General features: G+C 44.1%; 1 pseudogene; it reads right to left on the bottom strand.

Annotated features, from left to right (window-relative positions):
- Positions 1-329: 329 nt before the first annotated feature.
- LOC102247940 overlaps positions 330-15,426 on the bottom strand; it is a 17,731-nt pseudogene continuing 2,634 nt past the window's right edge.

Below are 15,426 nucleotides of genomic sequence, written 5' to 3' on the forward strand. Positions count from 1 at the left end.
TAATAGTATCATGAGATGATATGATTGACCATTTAGCCTCTGCTTGGCACGTAGGATGTACATCTCAACTATTATTATTACGTTAGTATCAGCAAAGTCCGCCCCTGGGAGTCACAGATGGCTTCAGAGCAGAGAGGATAGGTGAGCAGAGCCCTGTGCCGCTGATGTCCCTGCTGGCCGGGCCGTTGTTTTGTTCACCCACATCACGTGTGTCATTACATACCTAGGCATCCCTAGCCTTTGCTTCTTGGCACTGGGTAGAGGCCCTAGTGTTTGTGCCACACTGGTGAGTTCTCAGAATTTCTTGGCTCCGAGGATGGTTCAGAGTCTCAGTCAGAACTGGCTTCATTTCCTGTGGTCCAAGTGCAAGTAGAAGGCACACATTCTCACACCTACCCTCTTCAGGGCTCTGGCCCTTCTCGGTGACTGTCGCCGTCTCCACATCCCTCTGGAACTGTGTAGTCATCATGGACAATCCCACAGACTGGGCAGAGAGCAAAGGTCACCTTATAGACATCGCCTCTTGCCTTTTAAAGAAATAGGAACAATTGCCTCCAGATTTTCATTAGTTTTTTTTTTAAACATATAAAACCCAGCGTTTATTTTCTTATTGTTGTATTTTATGCTTTTTAATATAAAAGAATACAAATACATTATTAAAATTTAAACAGTATGAAAATGTGGAAAATGGAAAGTGATATTTCCCCAATCATTACCCCCAGCCACTCGTCTCCCCCGCAGAAGAAATTCCTGAATGTTTTATGTACCTTTCCGTAAATTTCTTATACATAGACAGACCCATATTCATTTACATGTTTATCCTTTTTTTTCTTTTTAACCACTCTTCTAAAACTTCCTTTTTTCAGCTAATTTATCTTAGCACATGTCAACACAGATATGCCTCAGTCTTTAAGGTTACATGATATTCCAGCAATAAAAATTTACCATAATTTATTTCTACTTCCTTGCTGACAGTTGAGATTGTTTCCAGCTTTTTCCTGCTACAAATGTAGGATGCTACAACATCCTTGCTTGTACAGTGTCTATCTTTGTACACTGGCATGATTTTATCTATAAGGAAAACTTCCTGCAATTTGAACGATGACAGACATTGTCAAATTGTCTTCCCACGAGGCCAAACCAATTTCTATTCCATCAACAATATGTGGGAATACATCCCCCTTTCCAACGCTGAGTATTAAGTAACTTTAAGTTTTGCCAGTCTGATAGAATAAAATGGAAAACATGTTTCTGAGTCAGGTTCCACACTAATTCAAATTTTGACTCCTTAGATTGGGCCTACATAAAGATAGTTACATATTTAAGATCTACATTTTACCTGGCTTTATGCTTGAAATGAAAGACATAAAGTTATATTAAACCAGTTTCTGCCCTCACACTGATCCCTGTCTCTTGGAGTAATCAAAGACTTGGGCAATTAAAAATAAGAGAAGCCCTAACCGGTTTGGCTCAGTGGATAGAGCGTCGGCCCACAGATGGAAAGGTTCCGTCAAGGGCATGTACCTCAGTTTCAGGCTCCATCCCCGGCCCTGGTCATGGGGTTTGTAGGAGGCAACCAATCAATGTGTCTCTCTCACATCAATGTTTCTCTCTCCCCATCCCTTCCACTCTCTAAAAACCAATAGAAAGATATCCTCAGGTGAGGATCAACAACAACAACAAAAAAGAAAAGGAGAGAAAGATAGTGTGGTTCAAGCGTGCTAAAGGAATGCATAAAGAACCTAACTTTTTGTCTGAGAAACTCTATCTTCATGAATATCACAAATGAATTCTTAAAATACAATATATGTTATGATGGGGGTGGGGTGGGACTTAAAATCCTCAAAAGAAAAGGACTTGATTAGAAGCCAAAAAATCACGCAGCTAACCTCTAGTGGGGGCAGCAGAAGAGGTGGGCAGTTGGGAAGGGACAACTAATTTTGAAATAGTCTGTTTGGTGGCTCCCCTGTTTCCTAAAGGGGTTTGTTGGAAGGAGGCTGTGCAGAAACCCAGCTGAGTTTGCCACTGGGAGTGCTTACTGATCACTCATACCTGGGCAAATGCATGTTAGTCCAGTAAGAGTGAGAGCAAAGGAGCAGGGACTGGCTTTAAAAACTGACAGCCTTGGAGCTCATAGAGTTTGGACGTTTGTGGCATGAACAGGCTGCTATCCCGGTCACAAGGCGGTGTGCTCTGAACAGCACCCACTGTAGACAAGGTACACTGAAAGGGGGTTCAATGCGATGAGTGAGCATCAAAGAGGGCTCTTTTCTTGTAAAGGGGCCTCCAACTAAAAAAGAATAGATCTATTTAGAAAGGGTATGATCAGCTAATCTACTCACCTTCAGGGAGCCACACCTTAGATATTCATTTTCTTTGGGCCACCTGTCCTGGAGATCTTCATTCACTGGGGTATCTTAAGAACAGCACAAGGCAAGGAGCAGTTGAGAATTTCTGACACAGTGCTGTGGACTGAGCCTAACCGTTGTCTTACAACAAATCACCTAAGCAGGGATGTGTGGAGCCAATTACAAAGCATTCAGAGTTGAAGAGACCGTGAAGCCAGGGGCAATCCCATCCCATCCTTGCATGGAAGGCAAGGTGGGAGCCAGGTGAGGTGTGTCCTGGGTCTGGCCCTCAGTCTGACCTCTTCCCCCAGCAGCCAGGCCTATTTTGTCTGTCTGATGCCACAGCTCTGGTTCCAAACCCAAGGACCACTCCCCATGACAGAACTGATGGAAAAATCTGTGAATTTTCAGTCTCATGGTCACCAACCTTCTGACAACTCTCTCCTTTTTGAAACACCTACCATATGCTAGATGGCTCTCTAGCAGGATGTATAGGTGAATAACGTATATGCCTTGTCGTTCAAGAGCATCTAGACCAATGGAAGAGGCAGATTGGGAACTAACAATTACTGAAGAGTGCTGAGCGCCACAATAGAGATGTGGTCACATGCCTTGGAACTAGAGAGGAGAAAGAAACCCATTTGGCACAGGGCAGATGAAGAACAATTCAGAGGGAATAAAAAGAGCATTGAGACACTGTGTAAATGAGACAAGGCAAGTCAAGTGCTGAGCACGGTGCCTGGAAAGCACTTAAGAGATGATAGATAGGATTATTATAGCACTTGCTCTAGCTCTCGAAGAACAGAGAAGAGATTGCCAGGTGGAGAGAAAGAAGGGTATTGCCACTCCATGGAACAGCATGAGTGAAGGTGAGGAGGTGGGTGTGCTGTGGTGAAACCAGCATGGGCTTTGCAGCAGACAAATCTAAATCTGGGTTCAAGTCCTAGTTCTGTCACTTACGAGGTATGTCATTGGGCATGTCCAGATGAGCCCCCACTTTCTAATCTATCCATCGGGGATAATGATACCTGTTTAAAACGGCTCATTGTGGAGATGAAAGTGAATTTATGTGTAGACCCTGACACATAGCAGGGTCTCAGCAAATGGTGGGGACCATCAGACTGTTCAGTGTAGCTGGGAAATTGAGAGTGTAGTGAGTTTGGGACATTAGGATGGCCAGAGATAAAGTTAAAATGTCAAAGCCACACACTGGCTGGCCTGAACCATTAGGCTGAGGAGTTTAGACTTGACCCTATAGGCAACTGAGAGATTAAATGCTTCCCTGCAATGGAAATACAGAATCGTACTTGGTTGCAGAATGAAAAAATGTGCCAGTGGTGTGGATGGTGGGTTGGAAGGTAAGGGGTGGAGACGAAGAAACCACTGTGGGGAATGCTGTAGAACCCACCACTCACCTTAGCCTAGTAAAAGCTCTGTTCAGTCCTACAGCAAGTACTGCCCAGAGAGGCAAATTAGGACAATGGTAAGGAGCATGAGCTTCAGTGTCAAGGCCCATGTGGATTTGAGTCATAGCCCTGCTGCTTACTGGCTGTACGACCTTGAATTACCCCACTGAGTTTTGGTTTACCCTTCTGTAACATAGAGATTAATAGTTCCTTTGTCATAGGCTCATTGTGAGGATTAAATGAGATAGTGTAGATAAAGCACTTAGCTCTAGAAACACAGTTGATCATTAGAATTTTTAAAAATTAAATATTTGATGATGGACTTCTTTTTCCATGAAACAACCTATTAACCCCCCCCCCCCCCCCCCCCCCCCCCCGCTACCTATGTTCCACAAAAACATCTGCTTTAGTTTTTCTAGAGAAGCAGCGGCACTTTCTGCTCCAAGAAATAGTAGGGAGGGTTGCCAAGTTCTAACACAGTGGTTCTTGGATGCACAGTAGACCCACCAGGGGAGCTTTTAAAAATGTTAATGCCTGGCTGCACCTCAGATCAATTAAACTAGACTCTCTGGAGGTGGGACCCAGGCATCAATATTTTAAAAAATTTTAATGAGTTAAGGTAAGACAAATATAGGATGGATTTTTCACCAACTGAACATGCCTCTGTAACCCATATCCTGCTAAAACAAACACACACACACAAATATTACCAGTTCCCCAGAAGCACCCCTTATGTCATTTTCCAATCACTCTCACTCCAAAATCACTATCCTGAGTGATAACATAGATCAGTTTTGCTTGCTATTGAGTTTTACATAAACGGAATCATACATCTTGTATTTGTATGTGTGTGTGTTTGGCTTATTTTGGTTAACCTTGTGAGAGTTCAATTGTATATTGCTCGTTCTCATTTCTGTACAATGTTCCCTTGTGTGAATACACCATAATTCTTTTCTAGACTACTGTTGGTGGGCATTTTGGACAGTTTATACCTTGGGACTGTTATAAATAGTGCTATTAAATTCTTGTAAATGCCTTTGGAAAGTGTATATAGAAATTTCTGTTGGATACATTCCTAGGAATGAAATTGCTGGGTTATAAGGTGTGTGTATGCTCAGCTTCACAAGATATTGCTGAGAAGTTCTAAAAGTGGTTGTATCAATTTATATTCCCAGTATATGAGAAGTCTTGCCAACAGTTGCTGTTTTCTGACGTAAAACCATTTTTGAGCCATTTTGGTGGATATATAGTAGTCTTGCTCTGTGATCTTAATATACGTCCCCAGCATCTCCAGTGCTTCCAACATGTAGCCAAGTTTGAGAATCCCTTTCTTACCAGGTTTTGAAAAAGCAAAACACCTGTTAATGAAACTGGATGAAAGAGATGTTACAGTGGCCATTGACTCCCTTTTATGTCTGTACCTAGAGTTTTTACAGAACTGGTCTGTCTAATCATCTCGTGGAGGGCACCTTTGCTGTGGAAGGAGAATGTGGGGTGTATCAAACCTGACAGCCTGCCCCTCACCCTCATTCCTCTCTGTGCTTTCTCTGGGGCAAATGGCTCCATCAGGAGTGATCTGGGAGCTGGAAAGAGGCCATGGCAGGACTTCAATTTCTTCTTCTTGATTTAAGACCTGAAAGAGAAGGGAGGACAGGAGAAGTGCCGTGTGTGTGTCTGTGTGTGTGTGTGTGTGTGTGTGTGTGTGTGTGTGTATCTACTATAACAGAGAGATGCTGTCAGATGAAAAGATCTGTTTGTTTGTTTTTTTGTGACCAAAGCTTAAGATTTTGTGTTGTATATTAGCTTTCCAAAACTTGCCCAATATCTTGTACTTGGAAGGTGCTAAAAAAAAAAAAAAAAAAGCCATCGAAGTCAATATTAGCACTGTGTAATGGTCCCTAGTGAAAAGCACAACTCACAGTGCAAAGGAAGGTGTTGGTGGGGATTTAGCTGATCTGATTAATAGTTTTTGTTCTTTTTGTAGTTTCTATGCAGTGGCTGATATTTCCTGTTTGTTCATTTATTACAAGCATATTTTCCTTTACACCCTTGAGCAAAGTTATAACAGCAACTTTAAGATTCTTATCTGTTAACTCTAACATCTTGGGTCCTCTTGGGGTAGATCTCTATTGATGATCTTCCTTCTTGAGTTTGGGCCACATTTTCCTGTTTGTTTAAAACATTTTTTTCCTAGTAATTTTGTATTACATCCTGAATATCGTGAATTAGACTTGAAGAGACGCTTGATTCTATATTTCTCAAAACAGTAATGATTTTTTTTTTTTTACCACACTCAAATTCTAAACTCAATTTCTCTTGAGTGGGCATTAGCTGAAATCTTCCTTTAGTTCTGTTAGCCTTAGTTGGGCTGTTTGAAACCTGCCGTATACATGCATCATTCATGGAAATTTGGGCAGAATATATACTCAGAATATGGGGCTACTGTTCTGTGACTCTTTTCTAGGATGTCTTTCCTTACTTTCCAGCTGTAGTTACCTGAACTCTGTCCTCTAATTCCTCAAAAATTAAGAGTAAAGATTTCTATCCAAATTGTAGTCCATGTGCAACATTGACTTGGGCCTGTCCCCGGGTCAAAAGCTATAAAAAGAGGGACATCACCTATTGCTGTTTCTTTCTTTCAAGTGTTGACTCCCCTCCAGTTTATGTATGTTTGTTGCTGAACAAATCTAATGCCTTTCAATAATATCTCTCTCTCTCGCTCTCTCTCTCTCTCTCTCTCTCTCCCTCTCCCTCTTTCTCCAGAGTTTATAATAGTTATATGGGGGAGGGGAAGTCTTCTAAGAGCTACTTTGCCATTACAAGAAGCAGAGCCTTTCTGGCAAATAATTTTGCTCATTAAGAGACCCTCAGCAATGGGGGGAAAATGAAACATATGTAATACTTTAAACAATAAAGAATTTTTAAAAAAGAAAAAAAGAATATATATTTGTAACATAGAAACCCACACATGAAACCTGTGTTCATGTTGACCAATGTCACCCCAATCAATTTTAAAAAAAGAATATGTAACTTAAAAAAAAGAGACCCTCAGAGCTGCCCCCCCATTTTATTGCTTAGCACATAGTAGATGGCAATAAGTATTTATTGACTAAATGAATGTGGCTTTAAATTGAAAATGAAAGTGTATTAGGGGAGAAAATTTTCTGAAACCAGTTAATTGGTAACATAAGGTATAAAATAGAGAGGATGTTCAGTAATTTGCTGGAGAAAATGATGAGTAAGATGATTGAAATAATATTAGGATCCCAGATATCTGAGTGTAGACCAAAGTGGCTAACAAAGTGAACCGGAGATTTCAACATGAGATAAATTCAATTGTGATGGTAACAGTGCTTTATGGGATTGACTCTGTGGCTTACAAAGAATGTACCATGTTCAATGGAAATAAAGCTGGTCAGAGGGGAAGCAGAGGTATGCTTGGAGTTCTTACATCCAAGAGGATCCAAGAGGAGGGAATCAAAGTGAAGGAACTTCGGCTGGAGATCACAGCGGGGAGGAACTGAAGCAATGTGAAGGCAGTGTACTGCAGCTTGCTTTTCTCTGTGTGGTGACCTGGCAGGTCACACATCCATTACTCAGAGGCTTCAAAGACTGCATATTGGGTGGAAAATTCATACCAAAATGCAGAGCATCTGGGAACTTCCTGACCTAGTCTACTGACAGTTTCATCACTCAGAGAGTAGAGCACAGAGGACAGTTGCTGTTATGAGGCTAGTTGCTGTTAAGAATCTGGTTTGGGTGAAGTAGAAAATGAGCAAGTGCTCACCAAGAAAAGGATACTGGTGATAGGGGGCTGAGCCCACAGGGGTTTGGAAGGCAGATTTTAGGAAATTTAGCATGAGATACAGATATTTCCTGCTTACGCCTCCAAAGGGTGATGGCAGCTCCAGTAGTAGGGGAAGTTATGGCTTCACTATTATCCTCACTCTGCATAGATTTCATTTATTCTCTTTCAGGGATTCCTCTTGTTGCTCTCAGTTGTGCTCCTGTGGGCTATCTTCCCTGTCTGGCGTTTTTTGTTTGTTTATTTTCAAGCAGGGGAGCTATTCAAAATGCTTAAACATCACAGCCCAGGCACAGACCAATCAGAAGAGAGGCTCGCCACCAACTGGAACGTCAGCCCAAGTTACAAATCCCTTAACCTCTCTGAGCATCAGCTTTCTCCTCTTTGAAATGGGGGCAATACCTACAGCGCAGACTTGGTGCAATGATTTCAAGAGATGTTACATGTGAAGAGCTTGACACGTGGAAGCTGTGCTGTGCACAGAAGCTGCCATTATTACCCTGCCTTCTTTATCTCTGGGTTCATTTCACTTACGTGCTTTATAGATTCTGTGATGCTTAGCTTTAGTTTCATTAAGCACATGTTTTATTCTATACTGACTTCAACAAGTATTTGCTCAATTACAGATTGATCTGTCTGGTTTCTTAGTCAAAATGTCCTCTTAGCTCACCTGGCGTGGCTCCGTGGTTGAGTGTTGACCTATGAACCAGGAGATCATGGTTAGATTCCCAGTCAGGGCACATGCCCAGTTTGTGGGCTCGATCCCCAGTGTGGGGTGTGCAGGAGACAGTTGATCAATGATTCTCTTTCATCATTGATGTTTCTATTTCTTTCTCCCTCTCCCTTCCTCTCTGAAATCAATAAAAAAATGTTTAAAAAAATGACCTCTTATCTCCCTGATTATGAATATTGTAGATTTTCTAAAATCTCCTTGCATTTCATGGGGCAGATCTTTTAAAGCACTAATGTGTTGTGTGTGTGTGTGTGTGTGTGTGTGTGTGTGTGTGTGTGTTTCCTAGTTCCTTCTTCTTTTTTTATGTACATAGGTTTTGGGATTAAGCAGACCTGGGTTCAAATCCCAGCTTCACCACTTACTGGCTGTGCAGTTAATTGGTATCCATTCTCTGCATTGTTCTAATTCTTCCCCTCCTCATTCTTTCTTCCTCTAGTGGAGGACGGTCTCCTTTGAGTCTAATTCTGTGCTTTTTATTGTCCTTGTTCCATTGGAATTAATCTCTAAACATCCGTGAACAAACAATATGAAAAGCTTTTTAAAATTCCCATCCCAGCTACTCCCTAATTGGCTAAGAACACCCCTGGCTAAAGGGGAAGAGATAGCTTGCTAGAGGTACCTTTATGTTGGCAATGGTGTGGGGTCCAAGATGCTTGGAAAGGACAAGACAGTGATCCGCAGCTGGTTGTAGTGCCTTTGTCCCTCCCCCTTCAAGAATGGACCCCATCCAGAATGCTTATCTCCCTACTTTCCAGGGACAGTTGGGAGAGGTGGCAGTCAGCTGCAGGGGCTGCCTTCCTTTGCTTGAGTTGGCTCAAGTAAAGATGGCAGCTTCTTAGAACCTGGATCTAATTAACTTAAGGGGATGGACTACAATTCTTCATTCTACCCCCCTAGTGCAAGTTACTGGAGAAATTCCTATTAGAACCTAAGCTGTTCTTGAATCTACATCTACCATTGAGGCCATGACGATTTTGGGTTGTTGTTTGGCTGATATACTAGGATTTGAGGGGCCCTTCTACTCACTCTAATAACTTTCTAGATGTTTGTGTTTAAGACTAGAGGATTTTGAACAATGGGGCAAAGGCAAGTATTGAAATCCAAGTTTAGGTAAGCGTGATGTAGAATAGAGTGCACACAGCCACTTCCCATTCCTTTATCTGTGGCAGGCATTACCAATCAAACACTCATTCCTCCTGTTATCACACATGGCCTCATAACCCCTGCCCTCACAGTGCTCCAAGTAGCCAAAACAAACTAAGAGCTGGCACAGCACACCAAAGTTGGGCCAAGGATGTCATGCTCAGAGAGGGAGACAGAGGAGACAGGCCTAGGGCCACCACTTACAGATCACAGGCTTAGCCAATGTGAGTGACTGTCCCGTTTACTAAATGTGTAACCCAGGAGGGCGGGTGGCCTCCTTTGGAAAATGATCCCTCCAGCTGCAAAGGGAGTATTTGTCTCCCTGCAAAGGGAGGGAGTGGACCACATTCCCAAAAAAACCCGGAGAAACAGTATATGTAATTCGACTCCCATTTCCCTGTGCTTAGCTATTACATAAGCTTCTTTAGAAGACTGGCTGTTTGGTTTAGCACTGTCACTGTGACTGACTAATGTATTCGTAGACATCGTGTCAGCCTTGTGTGTGCCCCATCCTTGGCACCTCGTTCTGTCCCCTGCAGCCTCCCACACACTGGCATTCTTACCCACAAGTGTGTGGGCCTCTCTGTAGGTTCAGGTTCTCGGGGAGAAGCTCAGCATGGAAGACTGATGTGTTCATGGGTTTTCCTTCACCTGTTCGAGCTGTGGCTTCCTTTGAAGTTTTCCTGGAGCTGAGCCTGAGAAAGCTGTATCACCATCACAGGCAGAACGGATCCAAAACACCATCAATCAGTATCTACTTGGAATGGTTCTAACAGGCTGCCTAGCCTGGTGGATACCAACTGCTGGACTGCAAATACGTATGATAGAGTGCTTGCTGCTAGTGCAGATGATTTGTCTGCCAGGCAAGGATTGGGGCTCACTGGGCCAGTCCCATCTACACCCCTACACGAACCTTCTCTCTCAGCAATCTCGTTAGTGGTCATGGGGTTCTAGGGGATGGGGACCCCAGCATCGTGCCATGGCTGGGCTTTGTTGAATCGTTAACTTGAGATAATTTCTTCATGTCAGGCTGATCCTACGTCTTCATTTTGCCTGTCCATGATCCCAACTCTGTTCTCTAGAGACTTGGAACAAAGGTGATCCTTTCCCTCATGGCTTTTGTTAAGGCCTAGTCCCTATAATCCCAATATGGCCATCCAGTTCAGAGAGAGGCCAGCTGGGTTTTTATCCCCATGCGGGGCGTGATTCTTTCCCTGACAGCTCACAATACACTAGTTGCTTGATCACTCTTTGTTCTGGGTGAACTTGTGGTTTTTGAGTCCTGTTGCCCTTTCCTGAGCCCCCACCCTCAAATCTTGCCAAATTGGGCCTTCAGAGGACAGTGACAAGTCAGGGCCAAGCCTAGAGCCACCACTTACAGATCTAAATGAAGAAGCTCAGTGGGGAGAGATGGAGTTAAGGAGCAGACCCTTGGGGAACCCACATCCCACAACAGATTTAAACCAGGATGTGTGTCTAGGATGACCATACTTGAAGTCGAGAAGTTTCATTTCAGAAGGGACAGGACAGTCAATCCACCAAATCCCATGAGAATGGGGTTGGGGGAGACAATTTCTATTTCAGATGTTTGGAGCATCAAGGGCCCCAGAAGTCTCTTTGCTCATGAGTAAAGCATCGTTATACTGGGATGGGGGTGATGCTGTTATTCACATAGGTGTGTTATGGGAGGGTGGGGCTGTGCATCCTTTAGGAGAGACAGTGGGTCCCAAGTGAGCGCCAAGGACGAGGGGAAGCCTGGGCTGTGTTTTGTTTTCCTCTCCCCCTTGTGCTCAATGCGACAGGAAGCTCAGGGAGAAAGCACTCGCCGCCTTCCTCCAGGCTGCTGCCAATATTGTGTGAAGAAGAATAGCTTAAGAACAAGGAAAAAAATCTTTGTTTTTATAATTAATGGATTTAATTTTCTTTACAGCCTTTGTACATTCCAAATTTCCTACAATAAGTACACAACTTTTATGACAAAACAGTTATTATTTTAAAAATAACTATCTAGCAATTTTCACAATCCTCTTGAGTGCACCCAATCTCGAGTGAAAAGGTGAAGTGAGAAAAACACGTATATAGGATAAAAACATGTAAGAAAATAAGAAACAAAGATGATGCAGACCCACAATCTGCATTTAGTCAATGCTTACAAATAAATGCCGAGTACAAAAAAGTGTAGGCTTTCATCTCAAACAGATATGATTTTAATCCCAACGCTCCCATTTGCCAGCTAAGCAATAATGAGTGAGTCACTCTGAAGTTTTTTTTTTTTCTCGCTTGTAAAAATAGGATTTTAATTTCCATCTCACTGAGCTGTTATAAGAGTCATATGAAAGCGGTATGTGAAGAGGCTAGCCCAGTGTAAGTACATAAGTGTTTTTCAAAGTTTTCAATATATTAATAAATTTGCATACACAATATGTGGATTTGACAAATGGATAACATAATGAACATTTGAAGGCTGAGACCTGGTCAGGTGATGAAGAGTAATAATAGCATGGGCAGTGTGAGGGAAGACTGTCAGTTTTCTGATCCACAAAAGTGAGGGATATCAGTACTTACTGGGAAGAGGAGTTACGTGACTGGATTGAATTGGGATTCTACAAGTTTGTCAACTTTCAGAAAAAGTGAGATAAGCCCAAATTGTGGGTTCTCCATGCTATGAGCCTTAGGATACTCAGACTTCAAGTAGCCAAAATGTGACTAAAATTGCCTTATGCAAAAAGGGAGCAATAATCTTAGATAATAAGAAGTTTGGGATTAGGGAAATTACAAGTTTGACGATGCCAACCAAGACCGTGTTTCTTATTCCTTTCCGCTGTTACTGTACTCTCCTCAGTTCCAATACAGCTGCTAACATCAGAAAGGGGCTATGCCTTTCCAAATAACTCTTTTTAGAAGTTACAAAATCATTCCCCAGAAAGTTTTCCCACCTTGGAAATTTTCCCTTCCTACCTCACATGGGACTACTTCTTCTGAAGCACATGGAAGGCATATACCAAACAGTTCAGTTAGAAACAACCAGAAGAGAAGCAGAGAAGTGGAGGCAGGTGGCTACTAGAAAAGCTACTAACAGGGTCTGCCATATCTCTCTATGCACAAGACATAAAGGGAGTTGAACAAAACAGGAAATTGGAGTCTGAGTGGATATACTGATGTATTACCAAGGGTCACAATGTATGAAGTGAGAGAACAGGGCCAAGAAAGGGATGTCCCTGGGCTAGGATATAGGATGGGGGAGGGGAGTTCTTCGGTAGGAAAGAATAGTCTCATTTCCCACCAGTCACTAGTGGCAAGACTAAAGATGCTAATGGGCTCAACAACAACAATAAAAACAGCCAGAGACATGAGACAAAAGACAAGAAAGTGTGTAGGGGCACTCCATCCACAGCACTGTAGAATGAGATCCCCTTAGCCCAGCCGTGGGCAAACTACGGCCCGCGGAATCCCCTTAGCCCAGCCGTGGGCATCTGGCCCGTTTGAAATGAATAAAACTAAAAAAAAAAAAAAGACCGTACCCTTTTATGTAATGATGTTTACTTTGAATTTATATTAGTTCACACAAACACTCCATCCATGCTTTTGTTCCGGCCCTCCGGTCCAGTTTAAGAACCCATTGTGGCCCTCGAGTCAAAAAGTTTGCCCACCCCTGCCTTAGCCCCATGATCAGGATAACTCCTACCCCTGTGAAGAGCTGGCTCTGGCATGGTGGGACTTACAGAGAATCTTGTTAGGAGCCAATAGCCAGCAGGACTCCAACAAATAGCCCAGATGCCCATCTGGGGGACATTTATGAACTACCAACAATCTCCATGATGTCCTCTGGACAGACCCCACAGCCATCTCCAGGCTATCTCGGTTCTCAACTTCCCAGTAATGTTTCCCGTAAGTGAAAAAGTTTCCCCCCAAAATAGGGTGTTGAGATTTCTCCATGGAGTGTGTGGTCTGCTGAGGATTCCTCCATCCAGTAAAGTAGTTCCAGGCTGTAGAAAATAATGGCCAAGAACTGGCTGACGCTCCATTTTTCACATACCTCCCTTCCTGGGAGAAGACAAGTTGGGTTGAGCTGTGTCTTCAGCTAAACTGATAGCCACTTGGAATCACTTCAGCATTTCCTTCATCATCATGGCACACAGTCTTCACCTTCAGAACTTCAAGGGAATAGTTTCTGTCCCGGTTCTCACTCCTGGTCAAAAGATCTTCTGGATTCCAAAGCAACTCCAGGATGGGGCTCTGGCTCATCTCCCCAACTTCTAAGATGAGCTTCCTCAAGGAAGTGATTATTTGATGGAGCTTTAATGTGTTCTCAGTCTGTTTCTTCTTTGTCTCTTCTTCTTTGCTGAACCTCTGAAGAAACAGCTTCTCTTCTTCAGCCAGGAAGTGGTGTAGCTTTGCAACCTCTGCACTGAGTCTCAGTCTGATTTTCTGTCTTGTTCTTCCACTAGTAGCACCCTTCACTCCCATGTCCTGTAAATGCATGACTTTCTTCATCTTGGCCGTTAGACGACACTAAGTTTTCCCCATAGCTCTCGAAGGCCTCGTCGTCGATGGGCGCCATGGAGTGGGACTGGTGCTCCTGGGACTCGCTACACACCAAGCACATGCCCCCTGGTTTTCCTCGCAGAAGAGAAGCAGGGGCTCCTAGTGGCAGCTGCACAGGCCCTGGTGGGGCACTGCGTCTTCTCCATCAGCCAGGGCAGGGACAGTTGGGCCGCAGTGTGGTGGGAGGTGAAGGCTGCTGGCACTCAGGGTGCCCAGCTGGGGCACAGGCAGCCACGGCAGACGTTGTGACTGCATACGCTGGACACTGAATCTTCGGGGCAACAGGCCTCAAAATCCACAAGTCCAGACAGATGGGCAGGTCAGCTCCTCTGGCGGTCCTCCACTTCCATGACGCTTCTCATCCCCAGAGTAGCCCACGCCTCCCAGCACAGGGGAAAGCACAGCTCACTTCTGGGGCTGGTGGCTCAGTAGGGGCAGGAACTGGTCTAGCGGGGGCCCTTTCCTGCAGGGGTGTGGCAGGGCAGCAGCACGTGAGCTCGGGAGCTGCAGGATTTCCCTGAGTGTGGCTGCCCAGGCCTGGACACCGGATGTGACGGGATGTGGGCTGTTCAAAAAAAAAAAATCATAACGTTTTCTTTTAAGCAGTGTGAACTCTGAGACACTGTCTGACTCATATTTTAATGCCTCTTCCATTTGAATTCACCTTCCTTCGCATTGTTTTTCTCAAGGCACTAGGCTCGAGTCCAAAGATGTGTCAACAGCTGCTCCCTTGGGAGTGAGGAGTCACAAAGCCTGGGCCCTCCTGTCCTATCTCAGGGTTCAGGAGCCTGGTTTTGGCCTCCCCACCCTTCCTCAAGGCTGGCTCTGGGCTTGGGCCTGAAGGGCCCTAAGTGGCCACCGTAGGGGAAAGTGAGGATATCTGGTAGCATGTCCCAGTAAGAGGTCACTGTCTTGCTTCAGCCCACAATTCCTTCTGGGGTCCCCATTCCTGCATCCCTAACAACCGCATTGCTCTGTTAGGGGGCTCTTGGCTTCAAGTAACAAAATTCAATCCAGCTGGTTTAAGTGATGAAGGGGGCGTTATTGGCTTGGAAAGTTGAAGTCCAGAGGCCCCTAAGCTAAAGGACCCTCTTCCAACTCCCAACTATTGCCTTTATCCAAAGGCCAGCTTCCTGCATGGCTGGTGGCAAGGTCACTTCCAGCAGCCACGGGGATCCATGCTTCGGGTTTGCAGGCTGTGGGAAGAAAGAGCTTCTGATTGGGTCAATTTAGGTCATGTGCCTATCCCAGCCAATCACTGTACCTGGACTTAGGCGGTTGCTGACAGGCTCCGGCCAACCAGGACCTAGCTGGGAGTGATAATTGGGAAACTGTAAGGACCATCACCAAACTGACTTCCTCTTCTTGTTTCCCCAGAGGCATATTCATTCCCCAAACAATACTCTTGTAATAGTCTTCTTTTCATTTCAGAGGAGGAGGAATTCT

Source organism: Myotis brandtii, unplaced genomic scaffold (genome assembly GCF_000412655.1).
Source record: "Myotis brandtii unplaced genomic scaffold, ASM41265v1 scaffold248, whole genome shotgun sequence".
NCBI classification, from domain to species: domain Eukaryota; kingdom Metazoa; phylum Chordata; class Mammalia; order Chiroptera; family Vespertilionidae; genus Myotis; species Myotis brandtii.